The 14,613-nt window shown below is 36.0% G+C and overlaps 1 long non-coding RNA gene across 2 annotated transcripts; it reads right to left on the reverse strand.

Moving 5' to 3' along the window:
* Nucleotides 1–10,233: 10,233 nt before the first annotated feature.
* LOC128869492 (uncharacterized) lies at nt 10,234–14,475 on the reverse strand. 2 transcript variants are annotated; one of them, XR_008455316.1, is made up of 2 exons: nt 14,316–14,475; nt 10,234–11,824 (listed from the first exon to the last, which is right to left on the reverse strand). It is a non-coding gene; the product is annotated as an uncharacterized LOC128869492 (long non-coding RNA). The 2 variants fall into 2 exon arrangements; XR_008455319.1 differs by lacking the exon at nt 14,316–14,475 and adding an exon at nt 13,218–13,933.
* Between the last annotated feature and the right edge of the window lie 138 nt (nt 14,476–14,613).

The raw sequence follows: 14,613 nt of genomic DNA on the forward strand, positions 1-14,613 counted from the left end.
GGACCACTTTACAATGAATTATCCGCATTGATTTGCATTTATTCCCGTATAAGATTCAACTGACGCAAAGATTGTTGCCTGCGGACAAGCCTCGTCGATTGGAATGGGCCCAAAGAGTCATCGAAATGGCTGAAGATCCGTCGAATATGGGCAACCCTGTACGTCGCAGACTAGCAATAGATTCGGGATTCACAACTGTGTTCAGAATAATAGGAGCGCGTGTTCAGAATAATAAGAGCGCGACGAATAACCAAATTTTAACTTTTCTTTTTTTTTGTTTTTGTATTTACTTTTTTTATAAAAATATTCACATGTATTCAGACAACGAAATAAAATGAACACAGTCTTCGTTGACTTTTTTCGTATATCACAAACACAATCCCAGTTCTTTCGTTAACACACCGCTGTCACGACCCCGGTTACGTCAGCCAATCAGCTGATTCCTTCAAAATCGCTGAGAGCCGGTTAACAGTCTGATGTTGGCCACACCTCTACATTCTGTATATCGTGGTTTTGAATCTCCACAAAGTTTCTTGTGAAATTTACGAAAGAAACTCCTAAATTCGGACTAACCTCAAAAATCATAATTTTTGTGTACACTCTAAATCAAAACTGTTGATAGGAGCAACAGAGTATGTCATCAGAAAATTTGCGCAATATTAGGAAACCCGTTGAAGTTACTCTACCTATTTCATAGCTCATATCGTTCCAAACCATATGGCAGTGAATGAGTGATGTGACTAACCGATGGCGACATTGCCGCCTTCCTTTCGCTGACAAAACAAAAAATAAAAATGTCCATCCGAAACACTGTTACCATGGAATTAATAAAATAACAACAACGACAAAATCATTAAACCTCAAGGTGCACACATGTTCAAAAATAAAAATCGAGAACACAAGGAAAAAGAGCAATGCTTAATTACACGAAAAACAAACTTTAAGTTTGGCATTAGACGATTTGTTTCCTTAACAAATGCGAAAAATAAAAAAGAATATAGCCTCTACACTTTGGGTTTAAATAAAGAAATAAAAATGTTGCCAAATCGACGCGCAACTCAGAGCATAAAAATAGCAAAAGTCATTTGTTTCATTTTTAAAAGTGGGTGCAACTTTGAATTGAGTTAATCGTACTAAAATAGATCGTTTTGGTGATTTCCTAAAAATAAAAGTAAAAAAGTGATGAGAAAACTTTTTGATGCGGCCTCGTTTCGCACGTTTTCCTTTCGTATTTAAGTTTTAAGTTTTTCTTTTTTATCTTGCTTTTTAACGTGTTTGTCTATTTGAGCACGGTTAAATATATTGGCTTTGATGGACAGGGAAAAAATATAAAAAACTAGACACTTATGTACATATATATTAGGGTGTCCAACAGAAAAAACTAATAATGAAATTTCTAAAGATTACTCCCTACTTTTCTCATTTTTATGAGAAGTAATGTTTGCTATTTTATGGAAATTTATTGGACCTTTGCACGGTGGCGATGGCGAGTATCGTAGGCGATGGACCAATAAGATGTATGAGCCTTACGACGACATAGACAAAGTGCAACGAATAAAGATACGGCGACTTCGTTGGCTGGGTCATGTCGTCCAATTGGATACAAACGCTCCGGTTCTGAAAGTTTCGATGCGGTACCAGCTGGTGGTAGACGACTAAGAGGAAAGCCTCCTCTGCGTTGGAAAGATCAGGTCCAACTGGTGCCGGTTAGCACGAGAAAGAAACGACTGGTGCGCTTTGTTAAACTCGGCCAATATCACGTAAGCGGTTATCGCGTCAATCAAGAAGAAGGAGAATGTTTCCTATTTTTGCGGATTTTTGAGATGAGCCAGTTTAGGTGGGACCATTTATGATCAGGAAAACCAGGGAGTGTATTGCTCTAAAATATTTATATTTCGTAAAAAATAATATAATTTTAGGGGTATTTTAGCAATATATGATTTTTAATTGATATAGCACAAAAACAAATTTTTATTTATTTTTTTTTTTTACTTTATATTTTATATTATATTTTGAAAAACGTGTTTTCTAACTGAAAAATACACATTGTGACCTCTAAACAATTTTTAAATATATTTTAAAGTAGGAAGCATTATTTCTCATAAAAAGGGAGAAAAAATAAAGGGGTATGATTTGAAAATTCATTGCTTTTCCTAATGGCCACCCTAATATGTGTGTATGTATGTAGTTCAAAAGCATCACATAAAACAAAATACAATGCAAAAAATCTTTGCAGTTTAATATGGGGCGGAGTCGAACTTTCAGCGGCACTGAAAATCGAAAAGTTAGATATTTATTTATTATGTTAAAATGTTTTAAAAGTATAATTTATTCTAAAAAAACACTATAGGCAAATCAAAAATCCAAAACTCTTTAATAAAACTACAAAAAATTGGCAATATTGTATTTATCTCGATTCCGTGGGCTATGACAAAGTACAAAATTATAATATTATTTTGCACTTGTGCTGTGGGATATAAAAAAAAGCAAATAACATGTAATCAAATGCAAAAAAAAACTTGATTTCAAATAATTTTGGAAAAACAATACAAAAATATATAAAATAAAATAATAAAACTGTACTTATATATTATATTTGATATAAAATAAAATATAAAATTAACCAAGATGTTTGATATAGGTATCGCAAATTCCGAACCTGGGGTTTCGATATTCCGAAATTTATATGAAGTTTATCTCTAAATAAAAAATAAATTATTCAATATAGACAACAATGCATACTTTTATTTACAAAATAATAGAACCGCGAACGAATGGTAGGCACTTTTTTATATGGAAACAAATAAACAAACAGCAAGGAGAATTTTTAATCACTTCAAACATGACCTATAATACACTAAAACGTAAATCGCAAAACTGCACACCAAATCTTTTTTCAATTTTGATTAAAATTGTTGAAATGTTGTTGATGAGTTGTCGAATTTTTATAAATTTTGCACAAAAAATGTAATTTATGAAATAACTGGGTTGAGAGGGAGAATTGTAAGAATCATAGCAACCCATGATTATAAGAATCATAGCAACCCGTGATTGTAAGAATCACAGCAAACAATGATTGTAAGAATCGTGGGTTGCTATGATTCTTACAGTTTAAAATTTCGTGTTATATTATATTTGTTGCAGAATCAGATATATTTTATAAAAAAATAATTAAATTAAAAAAAAAACAGTCAAAACTGGTTAAAATACCGCGGTTCTATTATTTTGTCCGTAAGTGTATATGAATTAAAATATACATGAATATTATCAAAAACAAATAACAAATCATCTGTGTTTCGAAATACGCTGTGTCATTGACTGCTAACATGAAACAATCCCTATTAATTCTTCTGAATCCTTTTTTATGCCCACTATCAATGAAGTATAAGTGGTTGTTGTATTTTTGTAACACCAAAAAACACTAGCTTATTTGTTTTTTTTTTTGTTTGTTTTTTTTACTCTTCACAAATTAAACGAAAAATACTAAAAATTTCGGTATCCCGAAATTCGGAATTTTATAAAAGCCTTAGTGGTGAGTTAATTTAATGTGCGACCGTCGAACAACTGACCTCCCATAAACATGCAAGTGTGAATACATATGTATATAAATGCATATGTACTTTATACAGTACAGCTCCATCAGGTGGTGGCCACATAGCTCTTGTTTTTAATTTTTTTTTCAACAATTCGATTCGCGTAAATAAAGACGCAACACGTGAAATACTGCATTGAGCGCAGACAAACGGAATAAGTTGAAAAAGGCAGCAACAAACGGATTACACAAGGAGGAATATATGTATGTATATACATATATGTACATATGTGGGTATAGAAGGTATATAAAAAGCACATATTGCGCGGAATTAGCGCACAACTAGCGCATACAATAAATGCGTATGAGTGTAGGTACAAATTACTTTTGTGCCAGTGCACTTGTACCTTAAAAAATTTAGGCTTTGCCCCCAAAATACGCTCTCACATATGGTGGCATGTGCAGCAATTGTTTTTGTTTCGCTATTGATTGCGTCTCGAGCAGCGACCTTTCACAAGAAGTCATACAAAATACTCACTCCCAACTTATCAAAGCATTTTACAAGATTTGCACGTAAATTCCTCTGATAGCTCGGGGCATGGGAAAAATTTTAGCATAGCTAGGCAGTTTGCACCTAAAAAGAATACCACACATACATGCAGACATGTGTACTGTGCATACGAGTATTTGCAAACATTTACATCTACAATGGATTAGGTATTTTATGCACACAGAGTGCCAAATTTTTAGTAGTATTGCATAGTTAAGTACAGTTAGCGATATATGCTGGCATGTACGCGTACGTCATATTTGTATCGTAATATAGGTTACTTGTGGAGTGAATAAAACTTGAGAATTAGGCCCCTCCCTAACTATATATGTATTTATAAACGTAATACTTACAGGATTTCATTCGTTGTTATAAGAAAGCGTTCACCTAAACCTCATTAACGTTATTTTCGCAGAGTGTGGCGAATTTTCTTTCTGTAATTTTTTCGTGAGCGCTTGGAACGTTCCTATGAGCGCTGCCCCCGCCACGACATAAAAATCGTGCTTGGCGACTTCAACGCCAGGGTGGGCAAGGAGGGAATTTTTGGTCCCACAGTCGGAAAATTCAGCCTGCACAACGAAACATCCGGTAACGGACAGAGGCTGATCGACTTCGCAGGGCCCGAAACATGGTAGTCTGCAGCACCAGATTCCAGCATGAAAAGATACACCAAGCTACCTGGCTGTCTCCTGATCGAAAAACGCGAAACCAGATCGATCATGTTGTGATAGATGGAAGACACGCTTCTAGTGTATTAGATGTACGTACGATCCGAGGAGCCAACATCGACTTGGATCATTACCTTGTTGCAGCCAAACTGCGCACACGCCTCTGTGCAGCAAAAAACGTACATCTACCTACGCAAAGAATGTTCGACATCGAAAAGCTGCAATCACAACAGACAGCCAGAAGATTCGCCACTCGACTCTCACTCCTGCTCTCGGAGAGCACTGCCCAACACACCGGCATGCGCGAGCAATGGAGCAACATTTCTCGTTCCCTACGTACCGCCGCCGAAGAAGAAATCGGATTCCGGCGAGCCCGAAAAAACAATTGGTACGACGAGGAATGTCATGCTGCCGCCGAAAGAAAAGATGCCGCCTATAGAGCCACGCTGCGATCGGGCGCAACGCGAGCCATGTGGGATCGCTACAGAGAGCTGAAAAAGGAAGAGAGACGTATTATCCGAAAGAAGAAACGAGAGGCCGAAATACGTGAGTGCGAAGAGCTTGAGATGCTGGCCAACAGGAACAACGCCCGAAAATTCTACCAGAAAGTTCGGCGGCTTACAGAAGGTTTCAAGACCGGGGCGTTTTCCTGTAAGAACAAAGACGGCGATCTGGTGACTGACGTACAGAGCAATCTTAAATTATGGAGGGAACACTTCTCGAACCTGTTAAACAGTGGCAGCTGCGCATGTCATAGAGAATGTGAAGATCCCGATACCCCAATCGTTGACGACGGAATTATCGTTGCGTTACCCGACCATGACGAGGTGAGAATAGCAATAGCACGGCTAAAGAACAACAAAGCCGCGGGCGCCGACGGACTGCCGGCTGAGCTATTCAAACATGGCGGCGAGGAGCTGGTAAGGTGCATGCATCAGCTCCTATGCAAAATATGGTCGGATGAAAGCATGCCTGCCGATTGGAATTTAAGTGTGCTCTGCCCAATCCATAAGAAGGGCGATCCTGCAATTTGTGCCAATTACCGCGGGATTAGTCTTCTAAATATCGCCTATAGCGAGCGTATTGTGTGAAAGGCTGAAGCCCACGGTCAACCAACTGATTGGACCTTATCAGTGTGGCTTCAGACCTGGAAAGTCTACCATCGACCAAATATTCACAATACGCCAAATCTTGGAAAAGACCCATGAAAGGAGAATCGACACACACCATCTTTTCGTCGACTTCAAAGCTGCATTCGACAGTACGGAAAGGAGTTAGCTGTATGCCGCGATGTCTGAATTTGGTATCCCCGCAAAACTAATACGGCTATGTAAGATGACGTTGTTCAACACCAGCAGCGCCGTCAGAATTGGGAAGGACCTCTCCGAGCCGTTTGATACCAAACGAGGTTTCAGACAGGGTGACTCGCTGTCGTGTGACTTCTTTTACCTGATGTTGGAGAGCATCGTACGAGCCGCAGAACTTAATCGCTCAGGCACAATATTTTATAAGAGCGTACAATTGTTGGTGTATGCCGATGATATTGACATCATCGGCCTTAACAACCGCGCTGTTAGTTCTGCCTTCTCCAAACTGGATAAAGAGGCAAAGCGAATGGGTTTGGTGGTGAACGAGGACAAAACGAAGTACCTCCTGTCTTCAAACAAACAGTCGGCGCACTCGCGTATCGGCACCCACGTCACTGTTGACAGTTATGATTTCGAGGTTGTGAAAGACTTCATTTATTTAGGAACCAGCATTAACATCGATAATAATGTCAGCCTGGAAATCCAACGTAGAATCTCTCTTGCCAACAAGTGCTACTTTGGACTAAGTAGGCAACTGAGCAGTAAAGTCCTCTCTCGACGAACAAAACTAACACTCTACAAGACTCTCATCATGCCCGTCCTAACGTATGGCGCAGAAGCTTGGACGATGACAACATCCGATGAAGCGACGCTTGGAGTGTTCGAGAGAAAGATTCTGCGTAAGATTTTTGGACCTTTGCACGTTGGCAACGGCGAATATCGCAGACGATGGAACGATGAGCTGTATGAGCTTTACGGCGACATAGACATAGCGCAGCGAATAAAGATCCAGCGGCTTCGTTGGCTGGGTCATGTCGTTCGAATGGATACAAACACTCCGGCTTTGAAAGTATTCGATGCGGTACCAGCTGGTGGTAGCAGAGGAAGAGGGCGGCCTCCTCTGCGTTGGAAAGATCAGGTGGAGAAGGACTTGGCTTCACTTGGTGTGTCCAATTGGCGCCGGTTAGCACGAGAAAGAAACGACTGGCGCGCTTTAAGCTCGGCCAAAATCGCGTAAGCGGTTATCGCGCCAATTAAGAAGAAGAAGAATTTTTTCGTATCAGGTTATTTCCACTGAATATAACAGTCGAAAATGTTTTCGAAATTACATAAGTGCAGAAGAGTGGCAAAAGAGCTCAAAAACTGCACTGAGATTACAGAGGGTCAAGGGAGCAGTGATAATCGGCGCAAAGAGCCACCAACCGACTATGTCAACCAACAGTAGTTAAATCACAAATGGCTTTGACGATGTAGTTAAGAGGTGGTCAGAGAGTTCGACAAAAAATCTAGGGCACACTACAAGAATGTAAACTCCAGCGCTTTCCACTTATTATCCGCAACATGGCCAATGATTGTGTTATACTATACTTCACCTTAAAACACTGAGTAATAATAGCAATGTACCTATTACACTCAGATATTTGTTAGAAGAACGAAGCGGTTTGCGCATGACTATTACTGCGAGCAAACATAAAAGTACATATAGCGATTAGCAAACCTCTGAGCTCATTTCTACCAAGAAAAATCTTCTTTACAAAAACCTTCTGCTGTTCGAAGGCGCATAGAAACGGACTACTCTTATTAAGCAGTAATCAAACGGAATGCGCCATAAAGGATGATGGAGACAATCAATGTGGAAAACAACACCAAGGCAGTCGAGCAAGCCGATTTAGAGCGGATATAGATCTAAGCACATCTCCTGTTTATTAGATCAAGAAGATTAACGAAAAATCAAGTAATATTAACGATTTTTTATTTGTCTTTTATGATTGTGATTGTGTCACGAAAATATAGTTTATTACTAACTAGAACAAGTTTATTGAAGATATTTGCGCCGAGAAATCGAGAATTTAGGTTTAAGTTAATTTAACTTCTACCAAAAACTTCTAGTTACAGACATTAATGCGATTACAACAAAGGAATATCTGACAAGCTTCGCTCACTAAGCAGAGTAGATCTGCGTCTTTTAACAGGATACCTTACAGGTCACTGCAGCCTGAGGTATCATCTAAATAATATTGGTCTATCTGAGACCTATGTCTGCCGATTTTGCGAAATGGACATAGAAAGCTCAGAACATGTGCTTTGTGAATGTCCTGCGTTGGGCAGACAGAGACTTCATCACCTTGGTGGTATCGTAGTATCTCAATGCAATCTTTGGAACAACAAACGCAAAATAGTCCTAAAATTTTTAAAAAGCCTAAAACTCTAGGGTTACAAAAATAGATCAGCTCTGGTCGTAGTGCGCAATGGCCTTCTAATAATAATAATAATGCGATTTCATGACTTTCATATTTTCATATCACAGTTACATACATATCTTACCCAAATAGGAATTGAGAAATCCAATAAAAAATTGATCTTGCAAAGCCACTAATTTCAGGTTATTGTGATTATTTTTTAACACATATGTATGTATGTATGCAAAACATATAATCACTCAAATGATAATTAAATACATATCTTTAAAACAGTTTGTACGTAGTTGAATACAGATGGAGTTGAAGTAATATGCCGGAACAGGAATAAGATAAATTCAAATACAATTATCTCCAAAGGCAGGGTTTTAAAATAGATATTCGATAATATATAACAGATTGTCAAAAATAAATAACGTTTTCACAAAGACAGTTTGTTGTGGCGAATTCAAAATGAGAAGTATATTATATTAAGTGAATGAAGGTAGAGAGTTTGATTTATCGTTTAGGAAAAAATGATCGATTTGATGTAAATCAAGTAGAAACAATTACAATATTTTGTTCTTTCGACAGTTTTTTCTCATTTTACGAAAGTGTCATGCGCCCTACGAAAACGTTGTAAATGTGTGAGAAAAGAGCAAGAAAAATTCAATGAATATGCTCAGAAAAGAATACGAAAAGGGCAGAATAAATGAAACATTATCACGAGACAAAAAAAGCGCTATTAAAGATACTTGAAATTTATATAAAGGGTTTTTTTTTTAAAACACTTAGAACTTAAAATGATAATACGAATCAGAAATATTGTTCGAATGAATTTTGTTTATTTTAATCTGGTAGATAATTTCATGCCATTTATTTTTTGAATGTGATCCGGCATTTGTCCGCCGCGGCTACGATTACATGGTCTAAGGCACAAAAGACCATTAGGATGAAGTGCAAACCTCATTCATTCATTCATACATGGACCATTCGACCAGTCCAGTTTTTAACTATATTTTCCAACTAATCTGAATAATAAATTTAATATCAGCAAAATGAAAAAATGCGTCAACACAGTTTGCCATTCTCAACTGAAATGACTTTCACATGTGTCCTCGCAATCTTCCACATGTGCTGTTTGAATATGCTCAGTTCGTACCTCTAAAAAATGATTTCATTATTTTCTTTTAGAATTTTATTTTATTTAGTATGGGAGCACATTGCTATCTTGATTTATTATAACCTGAGAATAAAAGCCTTTTTCCGTTTTCTAGCAACGACTTACTGTAGTAAGTCAAGTATACTGTTAATGAATAATATGAATTTTTCTTTTTGCTAATTGCATAAACTTGAAAAAGAAAAACTGTTTAAGAGAGGTGGCGAATCGTTCTGTAAATGAATGAACACATTCCAGTGTCCTTTTTCCATAAATAATATTTTTAAAAATTCAAAAAATTAACACACGGGAATTCAATTTGGCATTTTATCCTGTAGTAGATTCGTTCGTTCGGTTCGTTAGTCCTCCATTCCGACATATTATATATTTTTATAAAATTATCAAATTCGTTCATATTGCAGGGCACCGACAATTATTTAGGCACAGTCCGAGATTAAAATTAAGTACTATAATTAAAATATTTTATTGCAAATCTTAAATCAAAGCTATATGAATATCTTTGTATGAATTAATATAAAATTGTGTACTTACGAGCTCTGCCTTTCACGAGCTTCTCGTCGTTGCATTTCTATTGCGGTGGTCGCAATTGTGTGTTTCTTCTCGCCTTAGCTGCCAGCAATAAAGAAGTTGAGTTGAGGCAGGAGAAACGAATGGTTTTGCAAGTTTGCAAAATAGCCACAATACCAAGAAATTCGTTAGTGGGAGATGCGTATTACAGATTCACAGAAAAAATTATATTTTGCTTTAAAGAAAACACGTGAATTGTATAAAGAATTCAATTACAATGACTAAAACGTTGGGGATGATATCGAAGGCGAATAACAACTATGAATTATAACGTTTGTCCGTTTTGTTTGCGGGTCCCACGCACGCGCACGCACTTATTCCCATTCCAGGGCACACGAATCCTTTCGCAATATCGTACACCCACTGTTCTTTTATTTTTATTTGTTTTTTACGCGCTATTTTCGTTTAACGGCTGTCGATTACATTCAAGTTTCAATGAAGTCAATTGCTTAGAGTGTGTTGTTTGTGGCGTGCGATGAGTTGGATTTTATATATAGAACGCAAACTCTGATTTTAGCCAAGTTTGAAGACAACGGTGCCGTCTCCGTTTAAGCTTTCATATATACATATAAGCACTTATATAAATTTTTCAACTGCATCACGCCTGTCACTACCTGGCGTATCTCCTGATATTCCCGCTACAACGAACTGCGTAAGGTCCGTTACGCTCTCTATTGTTTTTATTACTGGGCTGTGTTACACCAAATTGCGTTGCTGCTGTGCGTTTGTGGGAAAATATTAAAGCGTTTATCCGCTGAGTTTGTATTCAAAAATGTTTGATTTTTCTTCAGACTGCTTCTGTTGTTACTGGTATTGCTATTTCTATCAAAATTCAATTATTCTTACTTCATATTTTTTCATTGTAACGAAATACAAGCTCCACACATGTATTATTATTGAAAGAAAATAATTTGTTGATAACAAAAAATACTATTGAGCAATCTGTAGTTTGACAGATTTGTGACCCTGTACTCCCGTGAATCGCATGCATTTATTTTCAACAAGCAGAATTTACAACTTCCATTTATTTAAGGAACACACAATATTAATATTGAATGATTTAGCAAGATTTTTAAATTGGCAGAAAATACCGAAATTGAATCACAATTACTAGAAAATAAATTTCAGATATTTTAGTTTTCTGCAACGAAACTAGAATGTGTAATTTACGCTCTCACGAAACACGTTCATCGAATTTTGTTCTTTTTCACGGTTTCAAAAAAATCTCTGCATTCGTCAAATGAAAAGGGGTAACAAAATTTAACTAAAAGAAAAAATTTTGTTTGAAAAAGCAGTAAACAATCACGTGTGTACTATGTCAAACAGCTGGAGTTGTTTATGCATAAATATTTTGTGAAGCACGAAAAAACTGAAACCGACTGCGTACCAGCGCAAACACCCACCTCTTTGTTGTGATTGTTGTCGTTATCGCAATTCTTACGTTCAAGTTATGTATATGATGTTGGTTAAGTTGTGATTTAACCCAGTCGAACAATTTTTTTTTATAAGATTTTTAGTTTATCCTTTTAACAACGTTTCATACGCACAGACGTATAAACGACCCCTACAGTCGCAAGCATTGATTAGCAATTGTTGTTTAGCATTTTTCACACTTGTGTCGGTTTATTGATTTCGCTCAATGGTATTTAATTTCGGGACGTCAAGTAGCTTCTAAGCACTATATTTTTTTTATTTTTTGGATTTTTATTTACAGAATTTATTTATGCTCTTTTATAAATGTAGGTTTATTCCATTTATTTTTGCAATTTATGCGAAAAAAATACGCTGTATATTGCATCAAGGTTTTGGTGTAGGTATATTTGCCGTATATATTAGTTTTAATCTGTAAAAATAAATAACAAATAATTAATACAGCATTCATACAATAAAGATTAATATATTAATTAAATAGAAATATATTTCTACCGGAACTATCAAATAAAAAATCCAATATTAAACGATTTTCGTGGAAACCTTTTCCAATCGGGATAAAAATCAGGTACGAAAAAAATTTAAAACTTGGGAAAACTAGCTACTTTAACCCATTTTTTATTCTCTACTTATAATTTCATTAATATAAATGATGAAAATGTTCTAATAACGGAACTATCGGTATGCCAAAGGGGAATTATATTCATTATCCATTTTCAACATATTATTTTCTGCCTTTTTTGCTTAGCCAGAACCTGCCATGTTGTTGTTATTTATTATAACAACTTGACAATTCTCATTCATTTTTTACGTCGTTTAATTACATTGCGGATTTAATGTATTTTAGACCAATTTAACTCAAAGTAGGAAATATATACATAAATGTATTTTTCAAATCTTATAAGTTCTATTAAATTTTGAATCATGCAATAAAAGAGAGCACAACCAAGCTCCTCTTTTGACAGCCAGTGCATCGTGCGAAAAAGAGCGAATACAATGTTTTTTTGCAAATAAATATATTCGCTACATGCAAACTGAACGAGACAGAGAGTAGGGTTTGCATTGCATTTCATTTCTCATTGATTTTCACACCTCTGCTGCAGTGGCAAATTGTTGCAGCCACTACCCAATATGCGAGAGCAAAGCACGGCTCCAAACATAATTATAAAATATTATGCACAATGAATAAATGTTCATATATTGCATTTGTTTTAAAAAGCATAATGTTAACAAATTAGGAATCTTTACAAAGCTTTCTCGTATATATCAACAAAATGCTGTAGTTAGAAGCACAGGTCCTTGCAAAAGCAAAAGGTAAAACACACATACATATAAAAATAAATACATCAAAATGAGGCCAACGAATTTGGAAACCGGAACATACATTTTGTTTTTTTTTTTTGCACTAATGTTTACTAAAATGTAGCAAAACTTTAACAAATCGGTAAACATAATTTTCAAATTGCTAAATATGCACACACTGAATATGCAATCGAAAAGATAATAATCAAACGGTGATTTCCACGACGTAAACGACAGGGTGTTGTTTGCTGCACTTTCTTTTTTGCTTCCAAATCACTCAGAGACAAGCTTTTTGTCTCGTAACTTTTGCACTTTTATACATATCTACAATCCTTTCGTGGTTCATTGCATCACAAGCGCAATAGTTATTTCTACAAAAAATGCAAAATTTCGATTTCGTTTTATGGTTCAATGGAACGTACAGGTTGTTTTTCACTTGATTTTATCATTAATAAATGCACGCAAGGTTGTTCACAAGGCATTTTGGTTATAGAAAAACTCACATATCGTCAACACTTTGAACCCAGTATGCAATGGTCCTTAACAGCCCAGTTAGTAATAGTCATTCAAATACTTCCTGGGCAATCTTATTTTCCCATTTACACAAATAAAACCATTTGTATTTAAACGTTACTTATCTTTGAGCATATTCTATGATTTTCACACCACAAAACACCAAAGAAAACCGTCTCGTCTATCAGCCACAGTGCAGCTATACAACGAGGAGACGAGATAGAAACAGCCTATTTTACTCGTTTATCGTCTATATGGAAAACTTGTCACCCTGTGAGCAACAACAAAAGAAAACACAATGATTATGGCAAAAGAAAACCAACCGATAGTGGAACTTTTCAGCCCAATCATTTCTTACAGCTTACCGCCTTAATAAGAATGGGACAAGTGTGCAATACAAAATACAAACAGCGGAAAGAAAAAAAAGAGAGCGAATTGACAGTCATATGGAGAAATCCGACTATATGTACGTGATGTGACCGGCTTCCAAAAGAAAAATTAGCTGAATATTTAAATTTACAATTTTTTTAAATTAAGCTATTAAATAATGTTAATGCTAGATAGCAGATTATGCAATATTCTTCAAGAATGTGCATATATCAGAGTAAGCACAATCCAATTTTGAAGTGTATTGTATTATATTTAAAACTTCATTTTCCAAGCTGCAAAATTATGCTAATTCTGTGTAAGGTAACATTAAAGCAAAATAAAGCTATAACCAGAGTAGCGCAATATTCCAATTGGCCACCAAATTAGTTTTACTTCTGCTATTTCCTTTAGTTATTTCAGTTCTACTTTGCTGTCACAAGTTTTGTGTGTACACGATTTTGCACTTCCTTCGCATATTCCATAATTCGTTTGCACACACTGCTTGTCTCATTTTAATACGAAAAATGGAAACATGTTTGACATTTTTTCCATTAACACCAGAAGGAGCACACCCTACACACACATTCAACCGAATCTGAGTGAATTTTTTCCATTCATTGAGCCGATAAGATATAAGTTTTCAGCTATTAAAAGGCACTTATATTAAGTCGAATACAATAATCTTCCACTTTTTCCAACATATTTTCAAAACGAATTACCGAAAATGATATCCCTTGGGAATATCTTGGTCAAAAATGACCGTAAAATCGCAATGTTCTATACGTCCACCACACTAAATCACGGCTGCGAGCAAGAGAAACTACGGAAAATAATCGTCTGACTGTGGCAGCGTTGCCATGTGTTGCAATTATGTTTTAGCGTAATGTTACAGTGTGGCGAAATAGTTTCAAATTAATAAATGAGAAGCATACGAATGTTGGTATCCAAATATTAAGAAACCCTGTTATTAGGGTTTGTAGTTTAGGGCTGTTGCACAAACTCAACTGGTAAAAAGTT

Source organism: Anastrepha ludens, chromosome 2 (genome assembly GCF_028408465.1).
Source record: "Anastrepha ludens isolate Willacy chromosome 2, idAnaLude1.1, whole genome shotgun sequence".
In the NCBI taxonomy this organism is placed as follows: domain Eukaryota; kingdom Metazoa; phylum Arthropoda; class Insecta; order Diptera; family Tephritidae; genus Anastrepha; species Anastrepha ludens.